Genomic DNA, 21,958 nt, shown 5'->3' with positions numbered 1-21,958 from the left:
TACTCGCTAAGGGCAATGCTCGCTCGAGCAATTGTCATCACTATTCATTATCAGTCAAGAAAATACATATGGACAATAGACATGAGCAATATTACCCTAAGGAGGATATGATATAATGGAAAAATAGCTTCTCTTTTGGGGTCCCTACCAGGTAAACTTTCTGGAACATTCTTTGAATTGTGGCCATTACATTTATTGCATTGCTTCTGCCCATAAAGGGGGCAAATAGTTTGTACAACCCCGGTCTATATGCCCTATCATGACGTAAGGTTAGAATTGGGAGGGTTTGTCCTGCATTCTATCATCTGTACTGGAGAGAACAGCTCTTGCTCTTGTGAATGACCATAAACATTAGATATAGATTGACCCGAACTCACTGATTTTGGTGGGTTTGGCCATTGATCTGATTTGTATGATGGCTTCTCGACTCTCCTCCATCATCTGCTATTGGGGGAGATCAGGATTGGGTAGTTGCATTTCAGCTGCCCAATCCTTTGGTTCTTAAGACGTAAGCTACTGCCAGATGTATGTGATGTGGTAGTGGCTCTCTCCCCTTTGTACAATCAAACCACACGCACCCTGGTCGACAGCTATCTAATTAGTATTAGTAGCTTAAGGCCCATTTAGACCCAACGATTTTCGCTCAAAAATCGCTCAAAACCGTTTTTTGAGCGAGAATCGTTGAGTCTAACTGCACGAACATCGTGCACTTTTTGTTAGCGAGTTGTTCATCATTCTCTTTCAGCTAAGCTTTATAAGTGCCGTGCGCTAAATTCTCAGTGGGATACCGCTGATACAATTGTTTCCGCTGGTATTTCGCTCGGAGAACACAGCCAGAGTATGAAGAAGACCGCGCTCTAGATGTGTTTTGCATACCCCGCTTGGAGTGCTCAGCTGTATACCAGCTGTGCGCTCCAAGAACACAGCAACTGTATACAGAAGACAAGCGGCCCCACTTGCCTTCGGCATACCCCACTCGGAGTGCTCAGCTTTATGCCAGCTGAGTGCTCCAAGAAGACAACAGCTATATGCAGAAGACAAGCGGCCCCGCTCATCTTCTGCATACCCTACTTGGAACGCTCAGCTGTATACCAACTAAGCTCTCTGAGAAGACAACAGCTGTAAGCAGAAGATAGCGGTCCCGCTTGTCTTCTGCATACCCTGCTTGGAGTGCTCAGCTGTATACCAGCTGTGCGCTCCGAGAAGGCAATAGCTGTATGCAAAAGATAGTGGTCCAGCCTTCATTTACACACCTATGCAAAGTGAACGCTCAAAACTGTCACTCAAACTGCCATTTGAGCGAAGTTTGAGCGGTCATCTTACTATGTTAATGCACACGATTATCGCTCAAAAGATGTCTTTTGAGTGACTTTTGAGCGATAATGGTTGTGTCTAAATGGGCCTTCAGCTTCTTCTCCACTTGGTAGGAAAGCTGAGGATACCACTCTGGATGCTTGGCTCCTTTTATGGTAAGCAAGTGTATCCTATTTGCCATGTCTACTGTCAACTAAAAGATGAAAAGCGCATGTAAATCTACAGGTGAGGAGCACAGAAGGTCAGTGTGCTGGAACAGAATGAGCATTATCACTGGGGGGCGCTATGAGAAGGCATCATTTGGGGCAATATAAAGTCTTTTAATTCTAAATATGGCACCTATTGCTTATCCTATCATACTAATTACAGTGGGTATATACGGTATTATCAGTTTTCCAGGTCTGGGTAATAGCATTTTCTATTCTACACTCCTTCGAGGCTATAGTAGGTAAGGTTCTAAGAAGTGTGTCTAAGTGCTCAGAAGGAGAGGAATATGTGTGACCATAGAAAATCGGCTTCTATTTTTGTGCAGCAGAAACTTTAATTTACTCGCTTCATATTGCATCTAATGTACCAGTGTTTTCCTTTCGGGATGCCAGCTGTGAACTTTAATTAAATTTAGATTACAGAATCTTCCTTAACTATTTAGAGGATTACTTCAATCTCTGAAATAATCTCTGGATTTCACAGGTATGCAAAGTTATTATACTAGATCTCATTTTAATAAAACAAGATAAGACCGGGCTTTATTGGGAGATTACAGGGCTATTCCAAACTTCTTAAAGGGGTTGTCCCGCGCCGAAACGGGTTTTTTTTTTTTTCAACCCCCCCCCCGTTCGGCGCGAGACAACCCCGATGCAGGGAGGTAAAGAAAGCTCACCGGAGCGCTTACCTTAATCCCCGCGCTCCGGTGACTTCTCTACTCACCGCTGAAGATGGCCTCTTCCTCCGTGGACCGCAGCTCTTCTGTGCGGTCCACTGCCGATTCCAGCCTCCTGATTGGCTGGAATCGGCACGTGACGGGGCGGAGCTACACGGAGCTACACGGAGCCCCATAGAAGACTGCAGAAGACCCGGACTGCGCAAGCGCGGCTAATTTGGCCATCGGAGGCCAAAAATTAGTCGGCTCCATGGAGACGAGGACGCCAGCAACGGAGCAGGTAAGTATAAAACTTTTTATAACTTCTGTATGGCTCATAATTAATGCACAATGTACATTACAAAGTGCATTATTATGGCCATACAGAAGTGTATAGACCCACTTGCTGCCTCGGGACAACCCCTTTAATGCTGTCTACATGCGGAAATTTATGTAGTGCTGACAAGTGTGCGCCGCTGGTTTCACGCGTATTACTGAGTGCATTCTTCAGGAGGAGATTTCTGGAAAGTTGTCTCTTTACTTCACGGAGGCCAAACAGCAGAGATCATATACATTGTGTGGTTTTACATTTCCCCTCAGGACTGCTTATTCTGGCAGCAGCCAAGGAGCTTGTGATTCCTTAAAGACCGTATATTAAAGAGCATATCTAAAGTCACTGAATCCTCTTCTGTTAAGCAGTGAGACCTCTGTCCTATAGCTTTAGGCCCTCTTGGCATCATGTTTATGAGCTACATCGGAAGGATAGGTCTGGTCTACAAAAGAAGGTGCCCAAATGTGTCTTGTGACGTTCCCATAGGCTTCGGTGGCCTGAATACCGTGTTTCCCCGAAAATAAGACAGTGTCTTATATTAATTTTTGTTCAAAACGGTTTAAGTTTTTTACATGTATAGCTGCCTGGACACTATTTAAATTGACTTTTTAAATTAACTGTTAGCAGGGCTTAATTTTGGAGTAGGGCTTATATTTCAAGCACCCTCAAAAAGCCTGAAAAATCATTTTGCATCCTCAAAAATTCTGGAAAATCGTGCTATGTCTTATTTTCAGGGTATGTCTTATTTTCAGGGAAGCAGGGTATATGTAAAAAGATGATCTTAGATGGAACAATAATCATTCAGAAACTCATTCAAACAAGCAAAACTGAATTATAATGGTTAGGTTTAAACACGAGCCATTCGCTGAGGGATGACCGAGAATCATGCGGTTCTTGTCCATCGTTCAGTTTCAGCTGGAGCGTAAAAACTATTGCCGGCTCGGTCACTTATCAGGCAGTTTAAGCACTGATCGTTCACTAGTAATATGAAGCACAAAGCGATCAGGGAACGAGCATTGCATGATTCTCAACAAGAAGTCTAAACAAGCAGCCCGAGCGCGAATGAGCTGATGATGACATCCCCAGCTCGTTCGCTTGGGTAACGAGAATCATGAGATTCTTGGCCCATGTAAAAGGGCCATTAGACTCTCTTCACACCGTGCACATCTGTGGGCCAGGAAAATGCACATATGGTACTGTATACGTGGAATACAGTCATCAAACTACTAACGATGACCTGTCCGTGTGTGCGTGAGTAGTAAGTGGCTTTGTGAGTGACTTACATGCTCTGCCCCTGATCACATAACAGTGACGTCATCAAAGGTCATTCATCCCCAGTGAGGGAGTTACATGCTCTACCCCATATCACATGACAATGACATCATCACAGATCTTGTACGCACATGGCTGCTGTCTGGCTAGGGGTTTGTTAGTATTCCATTGCAACTAAGACTGCAGAGGTTTGTAGTGTGTCTATAATATGCACAAGGATGCTGGACCTTTGATGATGTCACCATCATGTGATCAGGGGCGGAGCATGTAAGTCATTCACTCGGAATGAGCATCACAGTCATGTGATCAGGGGCGGAGTATGATGGTTATGTTATCACAGGTCCTTCATCTCCAGTGCTGTGCTGCTTCTCATCTCTGCTGTATCGAATGAACAATGTATTAAGCAGAGCTGTCTGTGTGATGTGAATGTAGCAGAGCTATGTGTGTGACGTACATGTAGCAGAGCTATGTACTATAATTTCCTAATAATTACTAGTAGACTTCTATGGACCAGATGTCTTTTTGCATGGATCAGTGTAGTTTTTGGACTACATCTAGCCAATATATATAGTGATAGCTTTCTTCACTTGAAAATCGTCAACTACAAAATCCAATATAAGTACATACTACAACAGAGGCATCGTGGACATGGATTTAAAGCGACCCACCAGGCCTGGTGAAACAAAAATGGCCGCACCACTTCTCTGGACTACCTGGTGTACACTGTGTATCAATATGCATCATTAGTCTAAGACAATACATGCTGCTCTGATTGCCAGCATTGCTCACAGGGCAGTCAAAGCAGGTGTATAGAATGATATAGACTAATACACAGTGTGCATCAGGTAGTCAGAGAAGCTGGTGCGGCCATCTTTGTTTCTCCAGGCCCGGAGAGCCTCTTTAAAGAAGACCTATCACCACTTCTGACATACCTGTTTTAATATACAGTATTCACAGAAAAAGCCAAAAATACAATACCTGAAGGTCTGCAAAGCAGACACGGTCGCCATAGGCACGATCGCCATAAGGCAGGCACAATCGCCATTGGCACAATCGCCGTAGGGCAGGCGCAATGGCCGTAAGCCCCGGAGATATGCAGTCGGCCAGACAATAAAGTGGAGGAGCAGCTTGTTCTTGGCAGGCTAATATGCAGTCACCCACTCAACCCAGCCCAGATTGGGGAGGAGTGACTGCACATACTAATAGCCTGCACATGTGAACGATACCAAAGATGCCAGCCATAGATGGATGGTGACCCACCATACAGGATATCAACCCTGGCTGATATAACAGCGGGTTGCCCTGTATCTCTAAAGTGGGCCACACTGGCTGACATCTTGGGCTCCCCCAACAACTAGCAAACTACATACAAAAGTACTAATGCATACTAATAAAATGCGGGTGTTGGTACTGCATTTTGGCCAAAACGCATAGGCTGACGGGCCGCGCCGAGGCCACACCGCTTCCGTCAGTACCTACGCAAACTCACTATAAATTACATAAAATCACAGAGGTGAGGGAAAAAACAAAGAGATTCACAGAAAAAGCTAAAAATACAATACCTGAAGGTCTGCAAAGCAGACACGGTCGCCATAGGCACGATACCAAAGATGCCGGCCCGTCAGCCTATGCGTTTTGGCCAAAATGCAGTACCAACACCTGCATTTTATTAGTATGCATTAGCACTTTTGTATGTAGTTTGCTAGTTGGTGCAGGGCAACCCGCTGTTATATCAGCCAGGGTTGTTATCCTGTATGGTGGGTCACCATCCATCTGTGGCTGGCATCTTTGGTATCGTTCACATGTGCAGGCTATTAGTATATGCAGTCACTCCTCCCCAATCTGGGCTGGGTTGAGTGGGTGACTGCATATTAGCCTGCAATGAACAAGCTGCTCCTCCACTTTATTGTCTGGCTGACTGCATATCTCCAGGGCTTACGGCCATTGCGCCTGCCCTACGGCGATTGTGCCTGCCTTATGGCGACCGTGTCTGCTTTGCAGACCTTCAGGTATTGTATTTTTGGCTTTTTCTGTGAATAATGTTTTAATATACAGTGTCCACAGAAATACCTATCCAGGGTAAATGAAATGTTTCCAGCATTGTACGAGGGTCTGTATGTAGAGCATGCTTGTTCCTGCACTAAAGTAACCCAAAGAAATCAATTTAAGAGACATTAGCATAATAATGCATTAATTCATTGCTGACGATTGCTCAATCCTGGCTTGTCCCTTGGTTTTTTAACTCACTGTAAATGAACCAACTACTGAGAGAGTTCTTGCTCGGTCTATATAGGCAGTCGTTCATCCTTGTACGGCTGCCTCCTTGCAGCGAATGGAGGCGGATGGCTGGAGGAGATCGCCCTCCGGTGCGCTCCACCTATCACTCCTGTGTGAAAGTACAGTACAGAAAGTACATTGTTTTATGAACAATTTTCAACTCCTTGTCTTCTGCATCTTCTGTGCACACAGTACATACGGCAAGTTGCTGAATGCTGGCACATGCTCCATATCCAGTCCTTCTCTCTTTTTTTCTCCTGTAACGTCTTCTAAACCGATTTATGATCAAATCAGAGCTGAACTTTGGCGCTAATGTGGCCGGTGCCAGCGTAGGGAGGCAAAGAGCAGTTCTCCTTCCGAAGGACTATGCAACCATCTATTTAATGATAGAATGTGTAGAGGTCCCAGCAGGCAGACCCCCAGCGATCAGCTTACTGCCTACAGAAAGGAGATTGTCCGAGATGGCCAAGCCCATTGAAATAAATTCGCTTTTTAATTTCTTGTATAAGAATGAACTTTACTTGGCTTACTGGTATTGTGTGCTTATCTTATGTACAGAAATGTTTTCATTTAGTACTGTCTGCCCAGCTTTGACTTTTGGCTTTGTCCTCGCATGCAAAGCGTGTGAAGCTTACAAGACTACTCTTAGCTGGTGGTCAATTGCTTGCAGCTTGCTAAATCAGCCTGAAGGTTGCAATTACTGGATCAAGACAAGTTGGAGAAAACGAGCACTCAAAGCGCTGGAAGACAAGGTATAAATAGGGTTCCGGAAGGAAGTCTTGTTATTAGGAAGCTAAACACTTGAACAAGGGGGCATCTGAGATCAGTTGGGGGAAGATCAGAAGCAGGAAATAGTATTGTACTGAAAGAGTAGTGGACGATCGGACAAACTTCCAGCAGAGGTGGTTGGAAAATCAACAATAAATCAATCCAGATGGCCTAGGATAAGGGTAGATATAGGGAATAATGGGAATAAGTATAGAGAAATAGGGACTAATGTAAGGGCCAGATAGATGGCCTATGTGATCTGTTTCTGCCATCAATTTTCTATATTTCTATGGCATACTGTAATTTTCTTATGAATGAAGTTGTCCCCCCCCACAGCTAATCTTATTATAAGGGGTGCATTCACACGGGTATATTATGGGTTTCGGTCACGTACGTGTGCTGCGTATATATGCAATTGCATGCACTTGTGTGCAGTGTATTTACGTGCTGCATGCACTTAAGGCCTCTTTCACAGGGGTGTTGTAATTTTTGGCTGCCCGCATCATGGCCGAAATTCGCATGAATGAGAGAAAGCCACGACCAAGTCACCGCAAAAGCTCGCATTTTCTCACACATACAGATGGCTGGGTGTGGCGTATATGCACCGCAGCCCGGAATTCCACTGCTAAACTCTCTCCCCCTCCCTTTGCCGGCTGATCACGGCAATAGAAGCTCCCATAGAAGCCTATTGGAGCTGCCAGAAACGGTAGGGGGAGTGAGCTGGGAGGGAGTTTAGCAGTGCGATTCACCACTAAAGTCCCTCCCCCTCCCCTTACCGGCAGCTTACGTAGGCTTCTATGGGATCTGCCGGCCAAATCTTTTCCGGCCTCGCCAGTCAGAATGCGCAGCGTATGTGTTATATTTTCCGTCCGGCCAGAAAGTAGCCCCTCTGCATGAATGCACTGGAATCCAATGCTTGAGATGGTTACGGTTCTCGGACGATAAAACGTTCCTGTGAATAAGGCCTTATGCGGTATTTCGCTGTGTAAATACGCACAAAGTAGGACAATTTTTTTTTTGTGCGACCAAAATACCCTGCAAAAACACTCCATCGTGAACGAACCAATCAACAGGTCCTATTCATGGGAATTACGCACGCAAAGAAGCATAGGTAAATTTGCACATATAAACGCTCGTGCGAATGAGCGCTAATCTCTCACTGTCACCCATTATTATTCATCTGTTTACACTAGTCCCATTGTAACTTCAGAGACCTTTCCCTTGTTGGTAATGGTTGTCGTCCCACTTAAGAAACTGCATGGCTGGAAAAAAAAAAGACCTAGCAGTAATCTTCAGTAAGGAATGCAAAGTGAGCCACATACCGTAGATGGCCATGTAAAAAATCAATTTTTCTTTCCATGCACCACGTGTTTGAGAAAGTAACTATTTTAGTAAATGTTATATAATCAGATGATACCAACAACATTCCTGTGTCTGCTGCAGGGACTCGGATTTCTCAGACATCTGAGATCCTGGAAACAATGTAGCCGATTCATTAAGGATTTGCTCCAGTGAATACAATTCACCCAACATGTCTTCTGAAAGTAACATTTCTCTTACGGCAGAGGAGCCATCAGGTGCCAAATACTAGTTTTTATTACCCTAGATGCTTATTTTTTTTGCCTTGCTCCCTTTTATATAAATCCCTATAGAAGGGAGATCTGCTTGCAGGTAATTATACCTCCTTGTCAAACTCCATTAGTACATGGAGGCCTGTAGTAGTAGCGCCATCGTATTTGGCCGCGTATGCCTTATTTTGGCTGGCTCCGCGATTTTGCGTGGCTAAGCATCGTCCATCTGAACGAATACATTGGAATCCAACGCTTCAGAGGGTCGCGATTTTCGGCCGACGTGTTATTGCGGCTAAATAGATGCATAAAAACACTAGTGTGGATGAGATCTAAGTTGTATATCTTCTTGCTCTAGATGCAAATGACAGAAATATATGGCTAAAAAACATTGAAAAAAATTATGTTTGCTGTCGAAATTCTTTATTTAAGGGTTAATGCCGACGGATGGATTATATCGCTGTGGAATTCACGGCCACAAATTTCGCAGCAATGACCATCCATAGGCATGCAATGGTAAATGATTCTCCCCTGCCCACAAGCGGAAATCATCTGTAATTTTCCACTCGAGGGGGAGAATCGCAGCATGCTCTATTCTGTGCGAAAAATTGCATTGACGCAGGGGCGTAACTATAGAGGGTGCAGGGGATGCGGTTGCACCCAGGCCCAGGAGCCTTAGGGGCCCATAAGGCCTCTCTTCTCCATATAGTGAGCCCAGTACTATGAATAAAGCATTATAGTTGGGCTTCCTGTTACAGGTTTTGCATTGGGGCCCAGAAGCTTCAAGTTATGTCTCTGTGCAGCGTGGTTTAGGTATGGGTATGGGTACAGATACAGATAGAGGGGGAGGGGGGGCAGCTCACATTTTGCATCAGGGCCCCTGAGCCTTTAGTTACGCCCCTGCATGGACGGCATCCATTGCAGTCAATGGAAGCCATCTGTACCGCGATATTCCATGCAGTGCACACTGCAGAAGTACCGTGAGAATCCACTTCACAGCCCAGCGCCGGCTCATCATACCATGCACTGCGCATGCTCGCTGGCTGAGACGTTCGCAGCGGATCCGGAGAGGTAAGTATGGGGTCTCTGTGGGGCGCCGGGTCTGATTCCACTGCAAGATTTCGCAATCGGAATCCGACCCGGCCATGAGCATGAGCGCTAAGAATCTGCGAAAGACCAAGCTGATAATACAAGCAAATAACCTAAGACGGGGGGCAAATAATTTATGAATACAAAGGTTAGAACACATACAGAATGTTCATGCGGGGAGAGTAAAAGTAGTTAAAAAGAAAAAAGTGGGCCCTGAGTGGGTGAAGCTTCTCCTTGTAGAGACCACCATGATGGTGTAGGGAGTCTTATAGACCAGGAAATGTTCCTGCGAGGAAGCAATCCAAATGAGCGCTGGAATGATTCACAGTGCCCCCTATTGGAAAGTAGCTGCATATGGGTCAATGTCTGACCTTTCAATAGGATATTCTAGTTTGACTTAGTGTGCTTCCATATCTGCGGTGGGGTCTGTTTTCCTGCTCCGTTCGGGGAGCAGGAAAGGGGAATCCCCTGGCCAAACAACTCCATCTTATGACGGAACTAAACAGCATCGAACGGACCCCATTGACTTTAATGGGGTCCATTCGGATTTCGCTTAGCTGTCCGTAATTTTAATGGGAGAAAAAGTGGTGCATGCAGAGCTTTTTGTTCTGATATTTCTTGCTGAATCTGCACAAACGGAGGTTCCAGCAGAGATGTGAAACCACCCTTATATCCCCAGTCATGGTATAAAGTCTGATATTGTGCCTGTATTTACACGGGCGAGCTTCACATGTGAGTTCTGTCTCATAGTGGTATGGATGGAACTCGCATGTGAAAAACACATTCATTTTAATCTGTTTGTTCACATGCATGATTTTCCTCTTGGAGCAATGGTCTGAGATCGGTAAATGACAGCATGGCCTGTTTTGAGGCATATAGTATTTCCTATAGGAGTCTGAAAAAGACAGATCGCACTCACAGGCTAGTACAATGCATTTTTAACATTTCAACTATTTGAACCATTTGCGATTTTTTTTTTTCATGCACATGAACTATTACGCATTTTTCAAGCAAAAGGCATCGCACACGCTTGAAAATCATGTGTAAAATTGTAGGTAAACAATTGCAATGGTGGTCCGAATTTCTCAGACCTATGTTGCACTTACCCTATTAAATACAACCTGACTGATAGGGTAGCTAGTAGAGATGAGCGAGTGTACTTGTTAAGGCAAATTACTCGAGCGAGTATCGCCATTTTCGAGTACATGCCTGCTCGTCCAAAAAGCTTTGGGGACCGGCGGGGGTGAGCGGTGAGTTGCGGGAGTGAGCAGGGGGAGCGGAGGTGAGAGAGAGATCTCTCCCCAGTTTTCCCCCCGCTCTCCCCCGCCGGCCCCTGAATCTTTTCGGGCAAACAGGCATGTACTCAAAAATGGCGATACTCGCTTGAGTAATTTGCCTTAGCGAGTACGCTCGCTCATCTCTAGTAGCTACCTTCTAATAGATGGTAATGTGGAGTCATTATTCCATCCATCATTTGCATAAAAAAGACGTAATCTACATAAGCTAACCATGGTTGCCAGGTAAAGGCCTATTTACACGGAGCGATGATCACTAAAGGCCCATTTACATGAGTGATGATTGCTCAAAAATCGCTAAAAAGCGATCGTTTGAGCGATAATCATTGCATCTAAACGCATAGTCATCGTGCACTTTTCCGGCACTGCTAGCTGATCGTTAAATCCAGTCCAACCTAAAAATCGTCATTTGGCCTTATCAGCAGTTCCCCATGGGTAGTGCTGATAGCATTGTTTCCCGTCAGAGAACAAAGGAAGTGAAAGCAGATAAGAGCCCTCGGGCTGCATTAAGACAAACGTATATCGGCTCGGTTATCACGCCGAACCGATATACCTCGTCCTCATGTGCAGGGGGGGGGGGGGGGCAAATTCTCAGAACTTAGCCCCGCCCCCGTCCTGCCTCTCCCCATTGCAAAGAGTGCAGAGGGGCGAAGAGGAGGCAGAGAGGGGGCGGGAGCTCAGTTCCTGCTCCTGGCTCTTCCATCCTCCCCCCTCCCCCCTGCACACGAGGACAACGTATATCGGCTCGGCGTGAAAACCGAGCCGATATACGTTCGTCTGAATGCAGCCTTCAGCTTCAGCTGAATGAAGCCTAAGGCTTCATTTGCACACCTAATTGCTCTTAAGTAGCTGAGTAGCTACTTAATAGTTTATGCAAAATGATCGCTCAAAGCTGTCACTTAAAGTGTCGTTTGAGCAATCTTTGAGCGATCATCGCTCCGTGTAAATGGGCCTTAAGTAATAAAGTACCCCTATTAATGGAACACATAGCATGAAGTTTTCTAGGGACCATCATAGAGGAGACCCTGTTACTTCAGCAATGGCTGATCCACATAACACTTGCTCACTTGATGTCATACTGTACTTTGGGGTCACGTGTCTAATTGCAACAAGGGAACTTCCAAAAGTAAATAGGCTGGGGGCTCTGAAAAAAGTGGCCATTCGGTGATTCAGTGTTTAATATATATTATACTAATAGAATGTAATTCTGTATCAGAGACTCCGCAGTAATGACACATACATAGTAGAACCAGCCCGATACACGTATAAACATTTATGTCCTTAATTCTCAATGTTGTTTATATTGTAACATGTTCAATTTCAAAGTGAATAGATGCGACCAGCAAAAGGTCTGTGTCACAGTGAGTCATATGATTAATGAGAATCCACCATCCACTATCGAATATCTGGAATAAACCTGTGCCATCAAACAGTGAGTCATCCCGCCGGACTGGACATATTTATAGCAGCCATGTAATATCGCACCGTGATGTTTATTCGTCTCTTTCCGATGTGGCTATTGTTTTATACCAGGGTCATGGATTCAAATACTGGGTAGTGTATTATATTCCATGTAATCTACTAATTCCCAGGGCATATATATTTATGTTGGTTTTGTTAGGATTCTTGCATTTTAGTCCACAAAAATAATAATGTTCTACTGATCTGTAAAATGGCGCCCTTAGTTTGCTGTATGCGCTTGCCGTACCTCAGGGTGCCTACGATTTTATACAGAGGTTTTTTCTATTGATTCATATAAAATATGCCCCACATTACGGTAATATTTCCTAGCATTGCAAGTACATCAACCCTAAGGCCTCGTTCACAGGAGCGTTGTTTTGCACGTGCATGTGTGCGCACAAATCTGTGCATCCACCCATGTGCCAAAACATGCGTGAACTAAGCTGCGTGCCTATTGCCATCAATGGGGACGCCACTGCTGCCGGTGGCCCCATTGAAAGCAATAGGATACCGGCACCCCCTGCAGTGATTTTTGGGGAAGCGCTTTAAATATAAGCCCTTCCCTGAAAATCATTCCTAGCTGTAGTAAGAAAAAAAATATATGTATACTCACCTCTCCGGCGCTGCCAGGGCTCAGGCACATCTAGCCGCTTGGTCTCCGGCACTGTAATGAAGTTATTTCAACAGGCTGGGATATAAAATCCCCGCCTGCTGAAAGGGCTGCTTCTGATTGGCTAAGTGCTCAGCCAATCACAAGCAGTGCTCAGCCATACATTGAATTCTCGACAGCGTCGGTGAGGTAAGTATATATTTTTTTATTTTTTACTACAGCTAGGAATGATTTTCAGGGACAGGTTTATATTTAAAGCCCTTCCCCGAAAACCACTGCAGGGTTTGCTGGCATGCTATTGCTTTCAATGCGGCCGATGGCAGCAGCGTCAGCCCCATTAACGGCAATAGGTACGCAGCTTCGTTTGGCACATGCATGGGTGCACGGATTTTTGTGCACACACGCATGTGCAAAACAAAGCTCCTGTGAACGAGGCCTTAGACTGTACTGATGATTACTAAATATCATAGACCAGTGATTCTTAACCTTGTTGCCATGGGGAAGGACCCCAAAAAATGGTGTCCTGCTCTCATTTTTATCTCAAACAAGATTTTTGCAGGGGCTGGTAAAAGCATTCGGTAATTCCATATTCTGGGCAGGGTGCCCACAGCAAGTATCCATAAGATTCAAGAATTATTTTACCATTCATATTGTAAAAAGAACAGGTCTTGTTTTAAAGAGCCTCTGATTAGGCTTCAAGGAACTCCAACTAACCCTGTTTGGATTTTGAGACAATTGGGTGGAGCTCCATCTTTCCTTGCTAACGCTCCGTGCATTATGGTCCTTTCTATTTTTCAGCAGCATCCAGTGCTGTTGTATGTCTTTCAGTATTTGCCGCTGGGTTCTCGTTCACACGAGGGAATCTGCACAGCTAAGCCGGTCATGGGACTATTAGAACCAATGGTTTCCTATGGAAACATTCAGACGTTGTGCCTATACCAGAACAACTCACCAAGGGGAGTAGCATTGAGCATTGAAGATCTGTTGACAAGTGGAAGATAGTCCATGTCCAAGGTCTTACCCCATGTTTCATTTCTCCCAGTATGTGCGGCAGCCTTTCTGGGAGTCAGTATCTGTGTTGTCAGAGTATGAATGATAGTAATCAGTACTGCTGAGATGATCAGGCCCAGAGGGACAGTCCCTCCATGTTCATTTCACACTCTTCCCCAACCACTGAGAAACTTTCCGTATTTAGAGGTTGCAATAAATGAAGTGCGCCATTTCAAGTTCTGTAAGGCAAAGGAATTCGGGAATACAGAAAAAGAACAGAAATGTGTTTTGTTGAGCGTTATACAGAGAATGACTTAATAAATAAACTATGATGAAACATAAAGTCTAAATCAGAAGTATATAAGGTAATGTTAGAAATATGGACAAGTGCAAATATTATGCAATTTCATTTTAGCGTAATCGAGGCTGGCATATTGCAAGCAGTGTCAGCCAAGGGTCACTGGCGTATTGTGGCCTGGATGCACAGCAATCTGTTTCATCCACGCTGATACTACAGGGATCCATGGTTTACCCTGCCTGGAAGGTGGACCCCCCCATGTATAGACTATTCGATTCCTGAAGGTGGACCCCCCATGTAAAGACTATCCAGTGTCTAAAGGTTGACCCCCCCCCCATGTAAAGACTATTCGGTGCCTGAAGGTGGACCCCCCCCATGTAAAGACTATTCGGTGCCTAAAGGTGGACCCCCATGTAAAAACTATTCGGTGCCTGAAGATGGACCCCCCATGTAAAGACTTTTCAGTGCCTGAAGGTGGTTCCCCCATGTTAAGACTATTTGATGCCTGAAGGTAGACACCCCCCCATGTTAAGACTATTTGATGCCTGAAGGTAGACCCCCCATGTAAAGACTATTCGGTGCCAGAAGGAGGACCCCCCATGTAAAGACTATTCGGTGCCTGAATGTGGACCCCCTATGTAAAGACTATTCGGTGCCTGAAGGTGGAACTCCCCCCCCCATGTAATGACTATTCGGTGCCTGAAGGTGGACCCCCCATGTAAAGACTATTCGGTTCCTGAAGATGGACCCCCCCATGTAAAGACTATTCAGTGCCTGAAGATGGACCCCCCATGTAAAGACTATTCGGTGCCTGAAGATGGATCCCCCATGTAAAGACTATTCGGTGCCTGAAGATGGATCCCCCATGTAAAGACTATTCGGTGCCTGAAGGTGGACCAACCATGTAAAGATTATTCGGTGCCTGAAGGTGGACCCCCCCATATAAAGCCTATTCGGTGGCTGAAGGTGGACCCCCATGTAATGACTATTCGGTGCTTGAAGGTGGACCCCCATGTAATGACTATTCGGTGCTAGAAGGTGGACCACCCATGTAAAGACTATTCGGTGCCTGAAGGTGGACCCCCATGTAATGACTATTCGGTGCTAGAAGGTGGACCACCCATGTAAAGACTATTCGGTGCCTGAAGGTGGACCCCCATGTAAAGACTATTCGGTGCCTGAAGGTGGACCCCCCATATAAAGCCTATTCGGTGGCTGAAGGTGGACCCCCATATAATGACTATTCGGTGCTTGAAGGTGGACCCCCATGTAATGACTATTCGGTGCTTGAAGGTGGACCACCCATGTAAAGACTATTCGTGCCTGAAGGTGGACCCCCCATGTAATCACTGCTCCCCTAGGAGTAAAGTGCTGTTATCCATCCCTTGCACTTTCATATCATTCTGCTGCTTGTAAAGTTTAATGTCATTTAAGGATACAAAAATGGATCATTTAATCTGTGTCCTGGCACAGAACTGAAATTTGGCATCTCCTCCAAGGCCCCACATTCCAGGCGAGATAAGGTCACATAATTAGGTCAAGCACACAGAAACATCATTAGCGCTGTAAATATTCTTCAGGAGCGCACGGCGAGGGTGATGACTGCTACTATCTTCACGGTATACGGCTAATATCTTGTGAGCAGCTCATTGCTGTCCGGATTCCACATTATATCTTATCTGGTAGCATTCTAAGGCTGACTTCACACGGGCAAGTGTGATATCAGCACAATATCGCGCTTGCCAACATGCAATGTCCCCGCCAATACGAGACGTTTCTATGTTCAAACCACCTTGCATCACTTTAGGGAAGTAGCGCCGTGGCGAAAGATCAGAGTGTTTCTCATTGTTTTCAATGGGACACCTGGCATCGCACTCACGTGCTCCTCACACGCTGTGCAAGGCTGTGCTGGGCCCATCGAAAACAATGGCGATGCAAGGCATTCTAACGGGAATGCCCAAAGATAGGACAGTTGAGTCTTGCAACACACAAATCTGGCATGATTTTCTCGTCCATGTGAACACGGGCTAAGGCTGCCTTCACACCCGCCTTCGGGCTCAGTTCAGGGTTTCCATCTCACTGCCCCGGTTTTGTAGGAAACTGAAATAAAACGGATGTTTTTTTTTCCTTATTGATTTCAATATAGTTTCAAAAATGGAAAGCAAACGGCGCGGCTTACGTTCTGTCGGGTTTCCATTTTTTGGATGGAAGTATAACGCTGCGGACTGCGTTTTTTTTCTATCCAAAATACAGAAGCCTAACAGAACAGAAGCAAACGGAAGCCTTTTTGTTTGCTTTCCATTTTTTTGAACCCCATTCAGATCAATGGGGGAAACAATGGATGGAAGAGCAGAGAGACAGAAGCCCTGAACTGAGCGCTGACGCAAGTGGGAAGCCGCCTAACAGTTGCATACGGTACATTTACATACCGTAGAGCTCGTTTCATGGAAAGTTCTGCAACGATCTGACGCACCATTAGTTTACGTTCTTAAGCTCTCTGCATTCTGTCCGTCTGCACAAATGTCATTGTTTATCTATGGGGACTTAAGGCTGCTTTCACAACTGCGCTGGAACTTCCGTTCGGAGGTGCGGCAAAAAATACTTGTAGAACAATTGCTGCCTGCAGTGCCAATTCATCCGGTAAAATACCGCACAGCTGAGTGCAAACCACACGGACCCCTTTATAGTCAATGGGCTCCATTCTGCGCTGTTCGGTTCCGTCATAAGATGGACAGGGGATTCCCCTCGAACGCAGCAGGAAAATGGAACCCCCATGGCAGATGTGACAGCAGCCTACTATTACACTCACATGAGTGTGCCATTCCGAGGACAGTAGCCTATATCCGTGTGCAGAAACCCAGAAGAACATCACAACTTGCTTGCTATGAGCAAAATACTTGTTTTTTGCATGTGAGGCGCCATATTCTTATTTTTACTACTTATGTAACACTCTCTTCCATCATCCTTGGGTTTCATGCTGTATTAGCAGTAAGCAGCAGTCAGCGGGGGGGGGGGGGGGGGGGGCTTATTAATGCATTTGCACCAGCTTTTTTGTGTAAACTTGTTAAAAAACTTTTTAAACCATCACATATTCTGAAATTGCACAAAATTTGTATTTTGTAAAACTAAAAATAATCGGGCGTGACTTACTTGGGAGTGTGGCCTGAACTTTTAGGCCGCCTTCATACGGGAAGGAAATGCTGCGGTATTTCCCCTAGCTGAATCACTGCATTTACAGTACGAAACATGTAGAAGGGATTTAAAAAAAATCTCCTTCATATGGTACAGAAATGTTTTGCAACAAATCCATAGCATGTCTATTTATGCTGCGGGGTCCTTGAAATATAAGATGGGGTCCACACGGAGCAGAATTGCTGCTGACTTTCCGCGCAGACCCTTAATGATGGGGTGAATTCTACACAGGAATTCACAATAAAACCCACTTTAGAGGCAGGCTTTCCACAATGCCCGCTCGGACATTCTGCTGGAGATCAGCCCCGTGTGGACCCTAGCCTAAGGGTTACATCCTGCAGCAGATCCGTAATGGAAAAATGCGCCCAAATCCACGCCATTTCCATGCAGATTTGGCCACTGTGGATGCAGTGTGTATTTGTGGTGTATACTCCGCTGCCCTAAGCTGTGTGATGGCGGCCTTACACAGATTTCTTCTTACTAAAGCCAGAAAACTTACAAATTTTGGTATATTTCGGTGCAAATACTAAAGTATGAGGAGGTTAGGTTTTCATTTTCTGGCTTTAGGATAGTCCAAAATGTGCAAAATCTATTAAGAGGCATGTGACTTAGAATGTCAGTATTTTGCTAATATTTAAGTTTTCTGCTGTTTATGTGGTTTTATGGGTGTTTTTTTAAAACCTATATTTTCTCCCATTTTTACAATGCACTACAGGCACAATGTGGGGTCGATCCACCCAAAGCCTTGTTTAAACGGCTGACATTTCACATGGATTGTGACAATTTAATTTCTCATTAAAATTAATTTGAAAAAACAGTTCCAGGCCATCTATTGACATGTACTCTATACAGAATCCCCATCGGTTTACCAGACACATCGAATGAGGCTAATCTGCTTGGATCGGTACCAGTGCTAGAAATTCGAGACTCATTCTCATACAATTACTACTAAGACGGAGGTGTGGCTAAAGGTTCATAGCCCTGGGGCAGAAGTTCCACTTGGACCCACCTTCCCTTGTGCAACTTCCCATTTTGACTGGTGGCTATGGCTGACTCGCAAAGCCTTTGTAGCTATTGAGTAGGCCAGTTGGGGCCTGGGTACTGGTCCCTCTAGGCCAAACAATACAGAACTGCAACCTCCTAAATAGTGATGAGCAAACTTTTCAAAAATTCAGTTTAGTCAGAATTAATTTATACCAAACTGGAAGTTCATCAAAGCCACTAAAACTGATGTTTAACCCTGTATAACAGCTGTAAAAGCTCCATATAACACTGAGTATTATACAGGGCTTTTATGGCTCTTGAACAGTGTTATGCACCAGTGTTCAGGACTAGGGTTAAGCAAACCCTGTTTTCGGTAGAATTTTGCTAAAAGCTCGGTTTGGGTTCATGTCGAACTGAACTTTTAGAAAAATTTGACCTGAAACAGGGTTATATTGTTTTGGTTCACTTAACATTAAATATGAGCTATAAAACATCCAGATATACAGGGACACGTAGCATCCAGGTCTAGTTCAGTGAAGGTTATTGCCTGCATCCCTTGTGGTCTAGGGCAGTGAAGGGGTTAATATAAGGATCCCTTGTGGTCTAGGGCAGTGAAAGGGTTAATGTTAAGATCCCTGGTGGAGTGCAGTGGGAGGGTCCATGCTATATACCAGGGGGTAATGGTTACTCACCTATCCAGGCTTCATTGCTTCCCTGCACTCATCATCCAGATGGGTTCAGGGAGAGGATAGAGAGGGGTCTGTTGGCTCACGGGGTCTCATATCAACTGCAACCTCTGCAATCCCCATATTTATGTTATTGTACTGAGAAACATGCTGAAATACTTTGGCCGGGCTCACACAACCAGGTCAGATTCGGCATACGGGAAGCCTATGGCCGGTTATCCTGTGTGCGGCATATCGCTGTACTGCGAATGACCACGGAGGCTCCTAAGTAGTTATGCGCAGTACAGTCTTTTTTTCTTTGTTTGTATTTCCAGCGCCGTCGCTTAGCGTAGACATGGGGACCCGCAGCCCATACGCAGTGTTAATTGCATATGGGCTGCGGGTCGGACGCCTCCATTAACATTAATAGGGGCCGGTCCGTGCGGATTCCGCGGTAAAATAGAGCATGTTGCATTTTTTCTTCCGCTCATGGAATACACAATTCGTATCCGCGAGTGTGAAGAAAAATGTATGGCTTTTAACGGCTGCTGAAAGTCAGCGCGGACGCTGATAGCGGAATCCGCTCTATGAGACCGGCCTATTACTGCACAATCCCAACGACTGGGACTTTCAGTCCACCTGTTACATGTATAATTAATTTTACAAAGTTTCTAAAGTAACATTTTTAATGTTGTTTTGACAGGAGGAAATGAACAATTTTACATAAATATGAATGTGCAAATGTAATTCTGCCAGCTACAAAAAAAAGTGCAAAATAAATGACTTCTCAAAATCATTAACTATTTTGCACATTAAGCTCAAACTGCAAACAGCGCTCCCACTTTTAGCTAAGCCAGAAGGTCACACAGGGAAGCTGTTTAAAGGGAAATGTTCCCTAATGCATCTCTCCAGCTGCCCACAGACGTAAACGAATTAAGGCTGGATTTATGATCGCACAGGCTTTACTTTGATTTATGATAGAGGCAGCTTTCAAGAAACCAATGCTGGCTGCCAATATGTGTCCTAACATAAATATTAAATCGCTGTGTATTAACCGTGTAACTGGCTACAAGCATGCCGTCCAAGAAAGCAGAAGAGCTTTACAGGGTTTTACTTCCTTCTCTGATTGAATATTTTCATGTTGCCATTCTTTTTATGCTCGGTTTGCAAAGTGATACATTTTGACAAACGTTAAGCAAAGAGTATTTTGGTCAAAAAACCAAGATTAACACTTAAACATCACAGTACAACCCCAAGTCACTTAAACGTTAAGGATATCTATGTGTCTGGTGAGGAAGCAGAAGCAAGTGTACATCAGTTTCACCTGCTTTTGTGCAAGTCAAAGTGACAGCAGGATCATCGGAGAGGCAGGACAACCCCCTAAAAGGGAAGGTTTTACAGGTGGCCACAGACTATTACTCTCCCCTTATCCTTCCTGATTGGTTCCTCTCTAGTTTTCTAGTTTCTTCTATATTGCTAGTGTCCTTGTCACCCTGTATGGTGCAGAATGTTAAGGCAGCAGAAATGCAGTCCTAAGCTCTTGCTCACGACCTGAAGGTTGCAAGTTCAATCCCTGCATGGTTCAGGTAGCTGGCTCAAGGTTGATTCAGCCTTCCATCCTTTTGAGGTCGGTAAAATGAGTACCCATTTTACTGTGGCGTAATAAGGCTCAGTATATTTGCACAGTATGAGCAATAACACAGTCCAAGCACATGGAGCAGATACAAGGACATGGGCATTTACATGAGGGCAACTGGACAGGACATGGAAGGGCACCAACCCAGAATCAGGCTGGTATCTGCTGCTCTATATAATGAGGAACAACTAAAGACCTACAAAATGATCTCCAGCGGGCTACTAGCCACACTGTCAGAAACCCTCCATCAGGGTGGTATAAGGGCCAACGTCCTGTAGGGGGACTTATGCTCACAGCTCACCGGAGAAATTGATTTTTCTGGAATCCAGACCAAAGTTTGTTGATGATCTTGCTTTCCATTGACTGCTGACACCTCATTTTTGTTTTGAACACATTACTAAATTTATTCCAGTAGAGATTTTCATCTTAAATCCTTCGTAAAGATCTGAAGTACAAATTAAGAGTGATTGAGCATTTTTATATAAAAAAAATCTTTTGTATAGCACCAACTTATTCTGCAACGCTTTCAGGTAATTTATTTATTAACACCCATCAAGCTGGGTACTCATTTTACCGACCTCGGAAGGACCTTGAGCCGGCTACCTGAACCATGCAGGCATTAAACTCGCAACCTTCAGGTCATGAGAAAGAGCTTAGGACTGCGTTTCTGCAGCCGTAGCACTCTTTGCCCCATGAGGCTCATAAGAGGCTCGTAAGGCTCAGTTTTGAGTGGTGTATTTAGAACCCACTGCTTTAGGACTAGATATTTCTTGTCCAGTGGCTGCTGCAAGAGTATCTATGTCTAGTCAGTGCATTCCCTGCTAATAACAGCTGATCGGAGCTATTTGGGGCTACTGGGAGATGGTCTCTGTCGTGCAACAGATCCAGCACTCCATCATTTTCGTTTTTCTGCTCTCATGACGGAAGAAGAAAAAGGAAATGATGACGCAGATGTGAGCTTAGCCTTACACCCTGAGTGCGAGCAAGTGATAGAAAAAAAGGGTAAAGAAATAAACTAATAGACCCTGGATGGTTGTCACTTAACGACCACAAGAGGCATAACCAGGGGCGTAACTATAGAGGGTGCAGGGGATGCGGTTGCACCCGGGCCCAAGAGCCTTAGGGGCCCATAAGGCCTCTCTTCTCCATACAGGGAGCCCAGTACTATGAATAAAGCACTATAGTTGGGGGCCCTGTTACAGGTGTTGCATTGGGGCCCAGAAGCTTCAAGTTATGCCTCTTTTCAGCATGGTTTAGGTATGGGTACGGGTACAGATACAGATAGAGGGGGGGGGCCCAGCTCACGTTTTGCATCAGGGCCCCTGAGCCTTTAGTTACGCCCCTGGGCA

General features: G+C 45.0%; 1 protein-coding gene across 4 annotated transcripts in view; it reads left to right on the top strand.

The window, feature by feature from the left end:
- Window positions 1–21,958, top strand: part of PLCB4 (phospholipase C beta 4) — a 306,829-nt gene that overhangs the window by 133,361 nt on the left and 151,510 nt on the right. The gene's annotated exons all lie outside the window — the stretch shown is intronic.

Source organism: Eleutherodactylus coqui, chromosome 3 (assembly GCF_035609145.1).
Source record: "Eleutherodactylus coqui strain aEleCoq1 chromosome 3, aEleCoq1.hap1, whole genome shotgun sequence".
Lineage (NCBI taxonomy): Eukaryota > Metazoa > Chordata > Amphibia > Anura > Eleutherodactylidae > Eleutherodactylus > Eleutherodactylus coqui.
This window is presented reverse-complemented; position numbering and strand designations above follow the sequence as displayed.